General features: G+C 41.3%; 1 protein-coding gene across 8 annotated transcripts in view; it reads right to left on the reverse strand.

Moving 5' to 3' along the window:
- The window catches only part of PLEKHM3 (pleckstrin homology domain containing M3), a 183,016-nt gene that overhangs the window by 118,298 nt on the left and 48,835 nt on the right, over nucleotides 1–15,883 (reverse strand). The window lies entirely within an intron of this gene.

Consider the following 15,883-nt stretch of genomic DNA (forward strand, 5'->3'; position numbering starts at 1 on the left):
AAATCCTGCCCACTACTCAAGACCAGTGGCTGCTGGCAAGTCATTGCTAAGGCCCGAGGAAATCCATGTCCGAGGAAATCCATGATTCTGTGAGCACTGTCCTGGGACTCTTGGGGGGACTGGTAATAATCTAGGCCCTGTCACAAAGAAGCCATGCTTTTTCTTCAGGTAGGAGGCAATACATTCTTTTGGTGAGTACAGAAATTGCATCAGAACCCAAGGAACTAAATCCTGGCAGCCCAGAACAGGTAATCGTGATTATACAAAGAGCAACATTATCTTGGCATTTCAGATCAACTGCTTTCATTTCAGAAATCCATTTCTGGATCATGGCTGGATCAAGAACTGCACTAACCAAAGAAATCTCACATTAAGCCTATTTAATGATAACATCATCACCCTCCTCCTCCTCATCATCACCATCACCATCGCTGTGGAACCTCATGTCCATTAAAGGAGCTCCGAACAGTCTATCTAACAAACTGCTAACGTAAGAAAAAACTAATTCACATGAACTCCATGAATGAAAATATCACCAAAACTCAAAGGACTTTAATTTTCATCACAAATAAAATGGCATCAGTAATCAAGCAGTCTTGCTGTGTGTTCTCCAGGAAGAGAATTAGATCCTATTGCTTTAAAGACAAGAGGTACTAAAAGACAGTACGTAAGTGCATCGGTATTATGCTTCAAAAGCTGCAAACTGTTCCTTCCTGGAACGGTTGTTTCTCACTGTTGAGTAGCAGCAAAATCAGAACAAGCTCCTGTTTTTCAGATGGGCTGAGCAATGAGATGTTTGCGACAGATAGAGCACAGCAAAACACATGCTGCTGTCGCTGAGGGGAGGTGCGGTCGGTCACAGTGAGCAGTCTGTGAGCACTGGAATGTGTTTGCTGCGCTCACTGACTGCAGAACTGCTCATCTGGCATTTAGCACACGCTTTCTGAAACGACTGTGCCTTTTCATGTGCTTGTCCAACAAGAACCACACTAGAAACGCCCCAAAGCAATTTCTTCCCCTCAGTACTTAACACAGAGCTTTACATACAGCAGACCATCAATAACTGTTTATGTAGAAAGGATGATAAATTGAATATTACTTGGACACACATACACCTGGATATAAAAAGATTCTAATTTCTCAAAGCTCTTTCAGAACCGATTCCCCTAACCTGGTCACCTGCCTTTTAAGACAGCATTCTTTTGTTAATAACCCCGTGAAAAACATGTTGCCCATTCTAAAAATTACACACTGCTCATGTGATCATATATGGACCGTGGAGCAGAATTCAGTGGAACGTGACACATCCTAGACACTGGGATATTGCTGTTTCCAAAAATTCGCTGATGGTCAAATTCAACACTGAAATGATGATGAATAAAACTCAGTCTTTCCTAAGGATTTAGAAAGTGATCATGGTCCTGCAGGAATTCCAGATCATCACTATAGTTTAAACTCACCACAGAATACAGCAAGAATAAATTTGGGTCACTTTAGCTTTTTGGTTGTTTGAATTTTAGATGTAATTAACATTAGCAAGCATTTGCTGGATATTTATATATGCTTTAGTGGGTACTATTGTGTATATCAGTCTATAGTTTTTAATGACTTTATTATAATTTTTAGATGTAGCATACATAAGGAATATTAAAATACGCAAATATGCATTTTTAAGAAAGTATATGTTCTAAAAATGTGTATCTCAACCAGGCATGCAGGTCCCAAAGCCTAACACACTGGGGGTTCAACTACATGGGCTAACTAAATTAGCTAAGCATTCTTACCACTGTGCACTGGTCTCCAGGCTCATCAAAGAGAGAAGGGCTGACAGAGCGTGGCTAGGGCTCACTCAGGCTTTAGGTTAGACAGAAGCAACAGTTCTTGGGTGTCTTTACCTTCATACCTTATTTAGAACCATGCTCTCCTACTTGCCATGCTGAAATTACCCCTAATGATCCAGAAGTAGGTTTGAACCTATTTGCATGCTTAGGACTGTTTTGGATACATGCTGTACAGACAAGCACAAGTCCAAGTTAGAAAGCCCATTCTTGCCTAGGACAGACTGTGAACTTGACCCATCAAACTCTCTAAGTCTGCTTTCCACGCTGCAAAGGAAGGGGCCATCCTAAATCAGTGGTTTGCCAAATTCAGTGAGTGTCAGAATTTTCTGAAGAAGCCTGTGAAAAATGTAGACCCCTCCTCCACCCCAACTCCCACCCATAAGACTTTGATTCTGTAGATCTGGATTAGGGCCCAGGAACCTGTATTTCTCCCCAACCAGCCAACTACCACCAGAGATGCTGGTGGGGGAAAAGCTGAGGATGGCTCCCTGGTTTCCAGGTGGCTGCAAAGGCCCCTCCAGGCTCTAAAATTCGAATTCTATTGAAGCGCAGAGGGTGGGCAGCCCCTCAAATGAAAACCTTGTAAATGGTCATGTAGTATACTCTCTCAGCTTCCAAAATCAACATTTCAGGTTCCCAGTCAATTTCTAAAAATCTGTTATGTAGAAACAACCTGAGTTCATTTTACAAGTGTTTTCCCACAGCATTCACGGTCTCCACTGAGAAGCTTCTTACTTGGTTTAGAATTAAAACTTTTAATCTCCAAATTCAATGTAGTATTTGTTATTGAAAGAACACAGAATGGTCAAAAAAGATTAGAGGCTACTGGCCTAATACAGATTCATTTTCTAAAAATACCACTTACCATTTATTTGAAGAAGGAAACACCTATTTCTTTCGATTAACTTTAAGATTCCTTCTTTAATATCATACCAGCAAGTCAGAGACTAAAACTGTCTAAACAATTCCCCTAAAGCTATATGATCTGGATTTTACTTTATCATTGTGATGTTTTCAACAGGGCAAAAAATGTGTTTTCGTAATAACGACTATTACAAAAACACATTTTTTGAAGGGTGCCAAAGCTGGACTCTGACAAGCGACATTATGGGGAGAAAAATAGAACTGCAAAGCAGAGACAAAAAATAATTAATTGAAATAACTAATTAGAGCTTATTTACATATTATATTTTTATGTACTTTCAAACAGACTTTTGAATAATACTTCTAAATTAAGGGGTATTTGTAGTAGGGAACCCTCCACATATTGGATCAAAGCAAATACATTCTTCCCAGTCTCTTTTTGAAACTTTTCAGAGGGTGTTCAATTCATAGGAACAAAAAACTATCTCACAAGAGAACTCACTGGCCTTTTTTTTTTTTTTATTGCTTCCCACCCCACTTCAAATCTTTAATGAACACATGCTCTGAAGAGCTTAGCTTCCCCTCTGGTACTCTTTTGGAAACAAATGTTACCATTTAACTGAAATCCTATTTGCTGCATGTACAGTCCATTTCCCAAATGGCCTTTCACTAAAGACGACCAAAAGAATCTGTTGCCAGGGGTTGAAGCAGAAATTTTGGCATAATTCTCCACAAAGGCACAAGCTTTCTTCTAACAAGTGTACCTAGTTAGCTCAATTGGCGGCAATGTGGTGTTATTGAGGCCGAGATCTTGAGGAGAAGCCAACCACCTTCTCACTGCTTCATGGCTACCAAATCTGCCCTCCTTCCCCTGACCAGCAGCTGGAAAATTCATGGGCATAAGAGGAAAATGACGTGAGCTGTGGCTAGATCCAGGTGGATCTCCCTAATGCTTTCTAAGTGTGATCAGCCACACCACCTCCTTTACCCAGTTTGGTAAAGGAAATTTGGTATTTTGTGTTTGGAAGGTAGAAAATGCTCTAAGAAAAAAAACAAAGGCAAATAAAAAGAAAGAAGAGAAGGGGTCTTTTTAAAAAAGGAAGGAAAAGAAGTAAGAGTAAGAGGATAAATTTTCATTTTCTCTGTTAAAAGTGAAAAAACTGGCAAGTTTCATACCCTCTTTTACTGTATGCACACAGTGGAGGGAGCGGTAGCCATAGGAAGGGCAAAAGGACTGTCCTTGCCCCCTCACCCCTGCTGTCCAGTACCCTGGTGTGGGACAATGACCTGTGCTAAGCACATTGTAAAATGGGGATTGAAGGCCTGGACTTTTATCCAAAGTGCTACAAACCAGATTTTCCAAAATGAGGAAAACAGAAATGTGGGGGGCAGGTTTTCAATGACTTGCTACTTTATAAGAATCAGCAGGAAAAAGGTCATACAGAATTCTGTTTTCCTAGCTTACAGTCTATAACCACTGACTCACTGTTGACTGAAAATACAGATAGCACCCGGCAATCCCACGCAGCTGTCTCTTGCTTCCACAATGTTTGCATGAAACAGACCTGGGAACTACCCCTTCTTTCAACCTCCAACCACCCCCAACCTCCTTCCCAGGTGCAACCTCCAAGACCATCCTTTCTTGACCATCCTCTGCCACTGGGACCAGCCAATACTGTTTTTTGTGGTTAGCTCCTTACTTCCCACCAACCTTGAGTTCCTGGATTCATCAGAATTATTTCACCAAAGTAGAGGCTGCTGTCTACTTCTGGGTCAACCTACATCTGCAGGCTTTCTACACCTACCTCTCTCTGGGCTTCTGTTTTTGGCCGCAATGATGTGGCTCTGGAGGGCGTGCACCAGCTCTTCCGCCAGGTCGCCCAGGGGAAGCATGAGGGTGCCCAGTGTCTCCTGAAGATGCAAAATCAGGGCAGAGTCTGCACCCTCTCCCAAACAGGCAAATGCCCTCCTGAGATTGTGGGGGGAAAGCCTTTATGCATGGATGTTGCCATGGCCCTGGAGAAGAACTGACCTGGGCCCTTTAGGATCATCATGGCAGTTCTACCCACACAGACCTCCATTTCTGTGACTTCCTGGAGAGACACTTCCCAGATGAGGAGGTGAAACTCATCGAGAAGATGGCGACCACCTAACTTCTGCAAGCGGGGCTGGACTAGCATCTCCTGTAAAGACTCACTCTCAAGAAGGACTAGGAGCCTCTGGAGCCCAGTGGTCTGTGAGGGGTTCCTCTGTACTCCCCAGGTGTCAGGGTATCTGTTTCCTGCAGCCACTAAGCAGTTTTTTAACACTCTGAAGTCCCCTCCTCAGCTGTGGACCAAATGGAAACAATAAAGTTTTTACAGAAAAAAAAATAAAAAGAAAATATAAAGCCTGTCTATGCTGGATAAAAGCTTTAATGTTTGTTTACTCTTCACAGCATGTTTTACTAAGATTACAAATCCTATGAAATACATTAATAAATACCAAGTAGATTCCAACTCAAGTTGAGAAGTGTCAAGATTCATTGGTCTTTCAGGTAAACAATGATTGAGAGACTAAAGTCAATATTTAGTCAAAATTTATCTTGAAAGGCAATAAATCTTGATTTTTGCCAAGGCAAGTAAGTAAATATGTGCACTGTTCTAGAGATTCTGACTGCTTTTCTGTCTACTAAATAGCTACACTGAATTAAAAGTATCTGTGATACAGATGTTCACTTCCAAAGACATGGTTTGGAAGATGTTTATGATAAGGTGCTTCAGTACCAATATTATGGTAATATAAGGTCAGAGAAGGTTAACAATGAAATGTTATTTCTCCATCTAGTGTATTTAAATCAGTCTAAACTAAGTATTTTTTTCACACTTGTTTTCTTAATAGTTTTATGACAAATTTTCTCATTAACTTCTGTGCCTGTTGGCTCTTTACCCAAGACTCTCAAGAAAACAGTAAGTAATTTTAAATGGAAATAATAAATAGGTAAATGGATAAGCAAATACATAGTACTTACTGTATGCCAGGTACAGTTATTAAGTACCTCACACACACACATATTTATTATCAATTCTACAAGGTAGGTATTATCCCCGTTTTATGGATGAAGAAACTGAGGCAGAGTGTGATAAAGTATTCTGTCCATGGTTAGACAAGTTAAGAAAGAAGACAGAGCTTAATATAAGTAGCTGATGTGGTACTTGATGAGAAACACTAATATATATATGGATGAATTTCCATGTAACTATTTTCTATATATAAAAGTATTTAAAAATGGTCTCTTTGTATATGGCAATACGATAAGTACAGGAAATATAAATCAATTATACAAAAGAGCGTAAGTTACTTTGTCAATGAATTAGCCTAGGACCTCACAGCATTAGCCTCACCCTGAATATGAAGGATGAAGGGGATAAGAGTACAAATCTAGATGGTGGAAAGCTCAAGACAGTAAGAGATAAGCCAAGGAGGAAGCAATCGCTCTAACTGTGGAGACAGGGGAAGGCTGTGCAGGCATGGGGCATTTGAACTGGGCCTTGAAAAAGAAAAGAGATTTTGGAAGATGGCAGCTCAGAAAAATAGGGGCATGTTTGGAAAATGTTGATTACTCCAGATGTCTGAAGCTCCCCATAACACTCCAGAGGGATGTTAGGAAAAAAGAACTTGGAATCATAAACTATAGCTAGAACCTAAGAATCCTGAATGCTTAGGGGGAGGAATCCTTACTAACCAATAAGGTACAGGAAGAGCTAGAGTTGTTTGAAGAAGAACAGCAGTTTGAGCTTTGGAAAGATTAACTGGCAAGAAACAAAAAAAAAAAAAAAAAAAAGGAAGGGGGCAGGACAAGTTGGTAAGTTATTGCACCGGTCTGGGCGTAAGTAGGCAGTGAGCCTGGGAGCAGGAAGGGGAAAGAGAAGGAGATACTATGGAGATGAACTGAAACATTTTGGTAACTAATGGAGAAAGGACTGGGATTGTCAAAGATGCCCATGATATTGTATGAGAAATCCATCAGTCAGAAGGGGCAGGTGGTTTCAGGGAGAAAATGCTGTTTGTTTGGGGCATTAAGGCCCAAAGACAGAGTATCTTGAGCTACCAGATCTTCTGATTCCTAAAGCTCAGCTAACTGAGATTCATTCCCCATTACTGTACAAACCAATCTGAATTTGATTTTCTGTTATGTGACTGAGAGCATCTGATGTATTTGATACTGAATAATGGCTGGTTAAGAGTTCTCTTTATGTAACCTAATATTTTTACCTAGAGCTACCCATTAAGATGCTAAGGTCTCATTATAAACCATTAGGTGGTATGATATAATCAACATTCACTTCCACAGAAGACATTTATTTCTTTATAAAGAAGTAAGTAAAAGCCAAGAGAGGAAGAGGTAACAGCACAGTGGTTCTCAACTTTGTGACGGCACAAAGGGCAAAATAAGGGGTCTGAGTATGGTCACTATTAAATCATTTTTCCCTGCAAGTAACAGACACATGGTCTATCACGGGAAGGAGGAAAGCCCTCTCACCAGCTCTACTTTCTTAGCCAAAAGAAAAGATTCATGCCACCACGTTCGTTTAGAGTAGAGACGTATCAAAGAGAGGCCTTATCCACACGGTACCACCGTCTCCTCGGTTACCTGCCAGGAACACTGGCTCTTTTCTTCATGAAGTGATCCTTCTGGTGAAACACTTGCAACCAGTAACTCTTATTTGGAAAACTGCAGAAAGGGAAAGGGCTGAACTAATCTGATTATTTTAAACATAAATGTGGCCAGCAGTGGGAATATCATGCCTCTGTCACAGTCTACTTCCCGCTGCCAGTTGTCTCTTGAACACAGGAGTAGCAGGATTCCCCATATTGTACCCCTGCAACCCCAGACAAGGAAGGGAGTTCAGCCTCACCATCCTTGTAATAAGGCAAATGCTTGTCTGGGCTACTTGGAACTTACACACTGAAAGCTTTGGGGGAAGTTGTCTTGTTAAATCAACAGTCTTGGGTGCCTGGGTGGCTCAGTTGGTTAAGTATCTGCCTTTGGCTCCAGTCATGATCCCAGGGTGCTGGGATTGAGTTCCACACCAACCTCCTGGCTGAGGGGGAGTCTGGTTCTCCCTCTCCCCCTGCTCATACTCTCTCTCAAATAAACAAAATCTTAAAAAAAAAAAAAAAAAAAAAATCAATGGTCTTACTGGAATGTTCCTCTGAACCAGTGCCAAGCCATATACAAGCCCGAGACAAAAGAAAAATTCAGTCATACTGATCCTATCTCTAAACTTTTACATTTTGTTCATCATGGATATTTTTGACATTAATTTGGACTTTTAAATGATGTTACATGTAAAATATTATTTATTTCAATACTGAGTGGTTGGGGGAGGCATCCTCTTAAGTTGTATGCCCAAAGCAATCGCCTCACTCCCCCTACAGGGTTCAGCCCTTTACTGAACCCTTTTTCCTCACAGAGTCTGCTGTGTGCCCCAAAGACAGTCTTCCTGTGGTGATTCTCCCTGATCTTTAACATTCTATTAAACCACCACTACCTCTCTTTTTGTGGCACCGCACTGTGTAAAGAAGTGAGGAAACCTGAGTGAGGGAGAGAAGACATTGTTGGAAGGCCATGTTTCTTGACGGCACAGTGGTTCCACCTCTATTTCAATGGCTTGGAAAGGTCAATAACCTCTTACTGGCTTGGAAGTTCAGATTATCTTTTTGGTCTCCCTGAGAAGCAAGCCTTCTTTCTTTAGTCTTTTTCTGGGACCTATGTTTCCCTCCAGCTTATACGCGGAAGTCTCTGTGTACACCAGCCTCATCCAGCCTGTCGCTTCTGTGACAAACACTGTCCCAGTAGGGGCTCCTCAGACTTCTCTCTCACGTCACTCCCCATTCTGAATACCTGCTCCTCTTTCCTTGTGCTTTTTTTTGTGAGTCTCATCCCTTTGAACTTTACAGGGTCTCTACAACACAACCTTCCCTCCTCTTCGCTAAAACCCTCGAAAAACCCTGACAGCATCTCTTAAAGTAATTTCTACTTGAGCTATTTTAGTAATGACAACAATTTGATAAAATTAAAGTCATGAGAGTGGATCCAGGTAGTACTAGGAACAGTCTCAAAGTGAAAGAGATCACTTTCATCAGCTTCCCTTAAACCCATGCTTGATTTTTTTCATTTTCACCCAAACCAAATTCTTTATGTTCTAGAAGATTTAGGGACTGCCTTGGTGTACTCTCTTCCTTGACCCTTTTTCCTATGCCTTTTTTGGTCTTCTTACCAAGCTTTTCTGTCTTTCTAAAAGCACAGATTTGTTATCACCTCCAAAACTAACTTTCAACTATATGTGTAGTATCTGAAGATAGACTGCTTGAAGCTAGAAGACAAGACACAAAAAGACTTCTACAAGCAGGAAACTCCCATTCCCTGGCCCTCAAGTTCCCATTTGAAAGGAATTCCCTAGAGGAGTATTCCCAGCATCTCCCCCCTTTGCTTATCTGGCCTCCTCACAGATGGAGACATCAGCTATCTGGTGAGTTTAGAAGAATCCTGGCATGTTCAGCCCAGCCTTCAGGAAGCAGTTTTCCTGTCTGCTGTGGCAAGAAGACATGGCCTTTGGGACTCCAGCTGTGACCATATGAGTAAGTCCCTGTAATGTAAGGGGCCCATTATAGAACAATAAGTGTGATTGATATGCAATACCTGTGATGTTTTGATCTCCATCTTCCTGACCCCTGGGAGCAGAATGAAGAGTTATGATACTTAAACTCTGTAAAGCCCCTACCAAGATGATGGCTCAGACACACAGCATCTACCAATGGGAGTGGGAAGGAAAAAGGACGGCAGTTAGGCAACACATGGCAGTGGGTGACGGGGATCATACAGGAAAGCTGGACTCAGCCGTTTGCAAGGAAACCCTCTGCATTCCTCGGCATCTTTCATTCAATTAAAATTCTTCATCTTAACAATGGATGAGAAACATCATTTTCCTAAAGGTTTCCCATCCAGTATTAGGCCTCAATAAGACTTCCACTCATCTAAGAACCTCTTGCATATTTTCTGGGGGGAAAATGCAGTGATGTACAATATTACTGAATTAAAATTTGGCACTTTTGGTTCAGGTGGTATTTTGTAACCTATGAACTGCACACAGACAGCAGTTTAATCTCCCTTCAAGTTCGAGTGTTGAAGATGCTGACCAGCAAGACTACTAGCGCTGGCCCGTGGTTGTGTAATACATCAGTGACAGGGCTGCAAACAGAAGACCAAGCTCTTCTGCTCCTAATGCATTACTTATCCCACTGAGTCTACACGCTTCCCAGCCACCAAATCATGTGTATCTATTATTCTGTCTGGTCTCTAAAAGCCTGGGGGCTAAGAAGAATATCTTTATTGATAAAGATGGAGAAAGAAACCAAGACTTTCAAATTAAGTCTGTCCTCTGTGTCAGAGGTAAGGCTTGGTGATTTGACAGGGAAACGATTTTCAGTAAGGCTTTTGATTCAGCCCCACATGATTTACTTACTTCACTGAAAAAATCAGCAAGATACAACCCTTGGTATATTGATACATACCTGGTCAGAATGTGATTTTCAGCACAGTGACTATATGCAACAATATTCTATTGTATACTTGAAAGTTTCTGAGAGTAGATCTTAAAGTCTCACAACCCACACTCACGATAGGTAACTACGTGAGGTGACGGATGTGTTAACTAACCTAATTGTGGTAATTACTTTGCAATATATATGTATATCAAATCGCCACACTGTACAGCTTACATTTATACAATGTTATATGTTAGTTATATTTCAAAAAAGCAGGGCAGGAGGGGAAATGAATAAATTCTGGGAACCTAATGTACAGCATGGTGACTACAGTTAAGAAAACTGTTTTGCAGGGATGCCTGGGTAGCTCAGTCAATTAAGTGTCTGCCTTCAGTTCAGGTCATCGAGCCCCGCATCAAACACTGCAGGCTCCTTGCTCAGCAAGGAGCCTACTTCTCCCTCTGCCTGACGCCCTTCCTGCTCATGCTCTCTCTGTCTCTCTGACAAATTCATAAATAAATATTTTTTTAAAATATTGTATACTTGACAGGTGGTAAGAGAGTAAATCTTAAATGTACTCACGACAACAAAAAAATGTGAACTGTGAGGTGGCTGATGTCTTTACTAACCTTAATTGTGGCAACCATTTCAAAATATATATGTATACCAAATCATCACAACATAGACCATAAACTTATAAATTATTTGTCAATTATATCTCAATAAAGCTGGGGGAAAATAAAAGAATGTGATTTTCAATCTTTTGGAAACTCACACAAGCCTCCATGTCCTTGGTTTTGGAATCCTAGTTCCCTCCTAGAAGTGGTATATAACACACACTAAATTAGCTAAAGCTAACAAATGAAATTAATTTTCCTGGTCACCTTTATAGTATCTATTTAAAAAGAAACTATTTTAAGCCAAGATTTAAGAGTATATCTGGGTCAGAGAGTGGGATCACAAAGTCACTGGATGTGTACATCATCCCACCACGGTGAGGCAGGGCCCTGAGAGGGCTCTCAAAAGGTTGGGCAGACCAGGGCCAGTTTCCTGGCTGCTTCTGAAGCTGCTTAGTCCCAGTAAGACCTAGGAAGATACCACTAGAAAGCTCCCCTGAGTGAGTGCAGTCAGTGCTGGAAGGCACCCACTAGCAGCAGACTGGAAATGAGAGAACAAGGTAAACAGGCCAAGGCCACCTCCTTCTCTGAGGGGCAGCCATATTTAGCACTTTTCCTCCTTTCATCTGGACCGCGTCTTTGCTGTCTGTACTGTTGTATAACAGAGAATTGTCTCATCTTGCTCCCTCACTCCTAGCAGGGAGCTTCTAAAACTCTTGGAATTTCCTGAGTGGTACAAGGGTCTTTATTATTCTTGAGCCCCTTGGATCACAAGTGACTTTATGCTACTGAGGAGGCTCATGGTGGGCCGCCAAATAGCTTCAGATAGAGGGTGCTCACCAGAAGGATCAACCACTTGATTAGAGGGTTTGGACTTTGAGCCAGCCTGGCCTCTTGAGAAGGAATAGGGACAGGGACACCTGGGTAGTTTGTAGGTTAAGCATCTGCCTTCAGCTCAGGTCATGATCCCAGGATCCTGGGATCGAGTTCCGCATTGGGCTCCTTGCTCACCTGGGAGCCTGCTTCTGCCTCTGCCTGCAGCTCCCCCTGCTTGTGCCTTCTCTCTCTCTGACAAATAAACAAAATCTTAAAAAAAAAAAAAAAGGAACGAGGGCTAGAGACCGAGTTCAATTACCAGGTCAATAATTCAATCAAGCATGCCTATATAATGAAACCCTAATAAAAACTGGATACTGAAGCTCTGTGGAACTATTCATGAACTGGTTCATGAATATACTGATGTGCTGGGAGGGTGACATGCTCTGATTCCATGGGCAAAGAACACAGAAGGTCTGCATTTGGAACCCTCCCAGACCTTGCCTTCTGAGTCTCCTCATTTGTATTCTTTTTAATAAAATAGTAATTATGAGTATAGCACTTTCTGGAATTGTGAGTTGTTTCAGCAAATTATTAACCTGAGAGGGCTGTGGGAACCCCCAGCTAGTCAGTCGGAGTGTGGGTGGCCTAGGGACATCCTGAACTCGTGGCTGGCATCTGCAGTGGGAGCAGCCTTGGGAAGGATCGAGCCCTTCACTCATGGGGTTTGTGCTAATTGTGGGTAGCTAGTGCCAGAACTGAACTGCAGTACACCAGCTGGAATTGAAACAATATGCGCATATGAGAGGAAACTCTGATGGTATAGTGCCTGGAGTAGGGGTTTGCACCATGTGTTTGAGGAATTCTAGTCCTACAAAGAGGAGGTCGACTAAGTTTGGAAATGTTGCATATTTATACCTCATGTCAGTACAATAAAGGCTCTAAAAGGTTACATAGTAAAAAAAAATTTTTTTTTGAGTCTTATTTATTTAAGTAATCTCTACACGCAACTGTGGGGCTCAAACTCATGACCCCAAGATCAAGAGTCATACGTTCTTCTGACTGAGCCAGCCAGGCACTCTGTAAAGTCAATTTTTTTTTTTAAGATTTTATTTATTTGATAGAGAGAAAGAGATCACAAGTAGGCAGAAAGGCAGGCAGAGAGAGAGGCGGAAGCAGGCTCCCTGCTGAGTGGAGAGCCCAATGCGGGGCTCGATCCCAGGACCCTGAGATCATGACCTGAGCCGAAGGCAGAGGCTTAACCCACTGAGCCACCCAGGCGCCCCGAGTCAATTTTTTTTTTAAAGTCCCTGGAAACTTTCAAAATCGTAACTGGCTTTCCAAAAGGGTAATGATTAGAACTGTTTAGTGAACACCTACTATGCACCAGACGCAGAGCCAGGGAGACAGCAATGAACAAGACACAATTACACAACAATGAACAATTACACAAATGACACTGTAACATCAATTATCATAAGTGCTAGAGTACGAGGTACTAAACCAGCATTACAGAGGAGAGAACTAAATACGTCCTAAGTCAGTCTGGGGGGTTGGTTGGAGAAGGTGTTCTTGAGAAAGTAACGTTGAAGCAGTGACCTGAAGAAAGAGTTGGGGGTAGAGGAGATGCTGGCAGTATGTCAGGGAGAGGCAACTGCATGTGCAAAGGCTCTGTGGGGCGTGGGAAGGAATGGCATATTAGAAGAATGTGGTGAAGTCAGTATGTCTGGGACTTGGTTGAGTGGGAGGAAGTGACAAGAAGAGCTAAAGGTGACGAGGTGGGCAGAAGTCAAATCCTGCGGGGTCATTTTAGGGATCCTGGTCTTCATGCCCAAAGATGTGGGAAGCTACTGAAGGACTATAGAGAGGTCTACTAGGATCAATCTGAAGTTTATTAAGATCACATTCACTACAAGACAAGGCTGGGAAAGGTTAGAATGGAAGCAAGAAAGGAGACTGGTTGGGAGGTCACTGTGGTTGTCTAGGGGAAAGATTGCTCTGCCAGTAGCAAGGAAATGAGGGAGGTAAAGGCTATCTCGAAATTCAAATACCAAATATGCTTCTCAAGTATAAAATAGAAACTAGGCATAACATTAGGATGTACTAAAAAAGATGCCAGAATGGGAGTAAAAGACTTGAATTAATCTCTTTCTTCATTTGTATTCATCACTAAATAGAATCCTGCTAGAACACCATGGTAGTTTTCAGAATGTAAGGAAGACATGGAAACCTGGGGATTATCAGCAGTTGATACCTCGATGGTTAAAATGCTGGACATATGTAGAAGAAACAGTTAAAAAAAATGCACTTACATAACCCAGAGAAAACTGAAGTATGGCTTGATTCATTCACTAAAAACATTCTATGGGTTAGGGCAGTGGTTTCTCAAACTTTGTATGCATGTAAATCAACTGGAAAGTCTGTTAAAATCTCCAGACCCAATTCCAGAGTCCTAACTTCAACAGGTCTAGGGAAGTATCCAGCCATGTCTCCCCTCACCACTTTCCTGATTCTGATGAAAATGCTGCTCTGATCACTCTGAGAAGTGCTGGGGTCCTGCTTTCAGAAAAGTCAGGCACACATCTAGGACCATGACAAGAGTCCAGGAGACTGGGGTCATGCAGGAAGAATGTTCAGTTCTACCTGGGGGATTAGGGTACGGTAGTCAAGGAAGGCTTATAAAGAAGTCTTTAAGAGTATAAAGGATTTTTTACACCCAAAAGTCTTCAACAAAGCGTAATACAAAACAGTACCCAGGGGGCGCCTGGGTGGCTCAGTGGTTTAGGCCACTGCCTTCGGCTCAGGTCATGATCTCAGGGTCCTGGGATCGAGTCCCGCATCGGGCTCTCCGCTCCGCAGGGAGCCTGCTTCCCTCTCACTCTCTCTCTGCCTGCCTCTCTGCCTGCTTGTGATCTCTCTCTGTCAAATAAATAAATAAAAAATCTTAAAAAAAAAAACCAAAAAACTGTACCCAGAACACTGCCTGTAACCCAATATCGGGCTCACTGCTTTGCAGGCCTCCTCCATTTTGCTTCTGAAACATGGAAAGGAGTTTTATGCTCTTCATTTCTTATTAATGTGATTTAATCAAAACACTTCCTGTTGACATATTTCAAGATATAAGCACCGGCATAAGCACTATGTTGTCCACCTGAATATAACACTGTATGTCAACTGTACTTTAATTAAAAAAACAAAACAAAACCTGCATATAGTCATATTTTTTACTGCTAAAATTAACTTGTTATTTATCCCCATACCTCAATTTCTGGAACTGTATGTGGCCCATGTCTGTTGAATGAATGAATGATTGGATGAAAATAATATTACAAGAAATAAACTGGTATTATTCTATTACTAGATTCCCTTATCTAGGGACGCATTTACTCATTTCACTTACGTTTCTGCTTTTAGGCAGTATAATGAATTTTAGAAGACCTCTCAAGTAGCTCTTACATTTAGAGGAGTCCATGAAAAACTTAGTTTTCCTAGGAACTTAGCTAGAAATTAAGAATACGGACCTATCCCTAGTTAGACTGTCCCAGCCTATCCTAAAACAACACTTAGACCAATTTCTGTCCCAATGCAAGGTCAGTAAATAGAAACTATTAATTCAATGCACAGTCTAATAGTACATTAACACTACTTTAGAAGTTTAGCTGGAAATGAACACATGATGAGAACAATGTTAACCATAAAGGGAGCTACAAAAAGGGACAAGAACTTTCCAGACCAAAGTATAGCAACAAAGACTGGGAGAAATGAACAGCTTTAAAAAAAAAAAAAAAAAAAGGAGAGACAGCACAGCTATGGCCTATGAAGTTCAGGAAGGTCTATCAAAAGATCCGTATCTTCTGAAATTCAAAATGATTTTATTCTTCTGAAACATATCAAAGACCAACATGTGACTTCTATGATGAGATACCAGGAATAAATCAAAAAGCAAATTTATATCCTATAAAATCAAACAGCCTACTTATATAAAGTGATCAAATCTCTCTGAATTTTAGAATGTGAAATAGTTCAAAACCCAAACTATAGAACATTCTTTTTCCATAGTCATATTACTACTTCGGTGTGTATTCAGATTCCTAATGTACATTTATTTTTATTCAAAATCATTTCCTAGACCAAAACATTCAGACTGCAAAAAAGGGCAAAAGCAAATTCATCCAATGATAAACATCAGAATCAGGAAAAAGATGCCTGTCTCCT

The sequence above is a fragment of the Meles meles genome, chromosome 9, assembly GCF_922984935.1.
Source record: "Meles meles chromosome 9, mMelMel3.1 paternal haplotype, whole genome shotgun sequence".
In the NCBI taxonomy this organism is placed as follows: Eukaryota; Metazoa; Chordata; class Mammalia; order Carnivora; family Mustelidae; genus Meles; species Meles meles.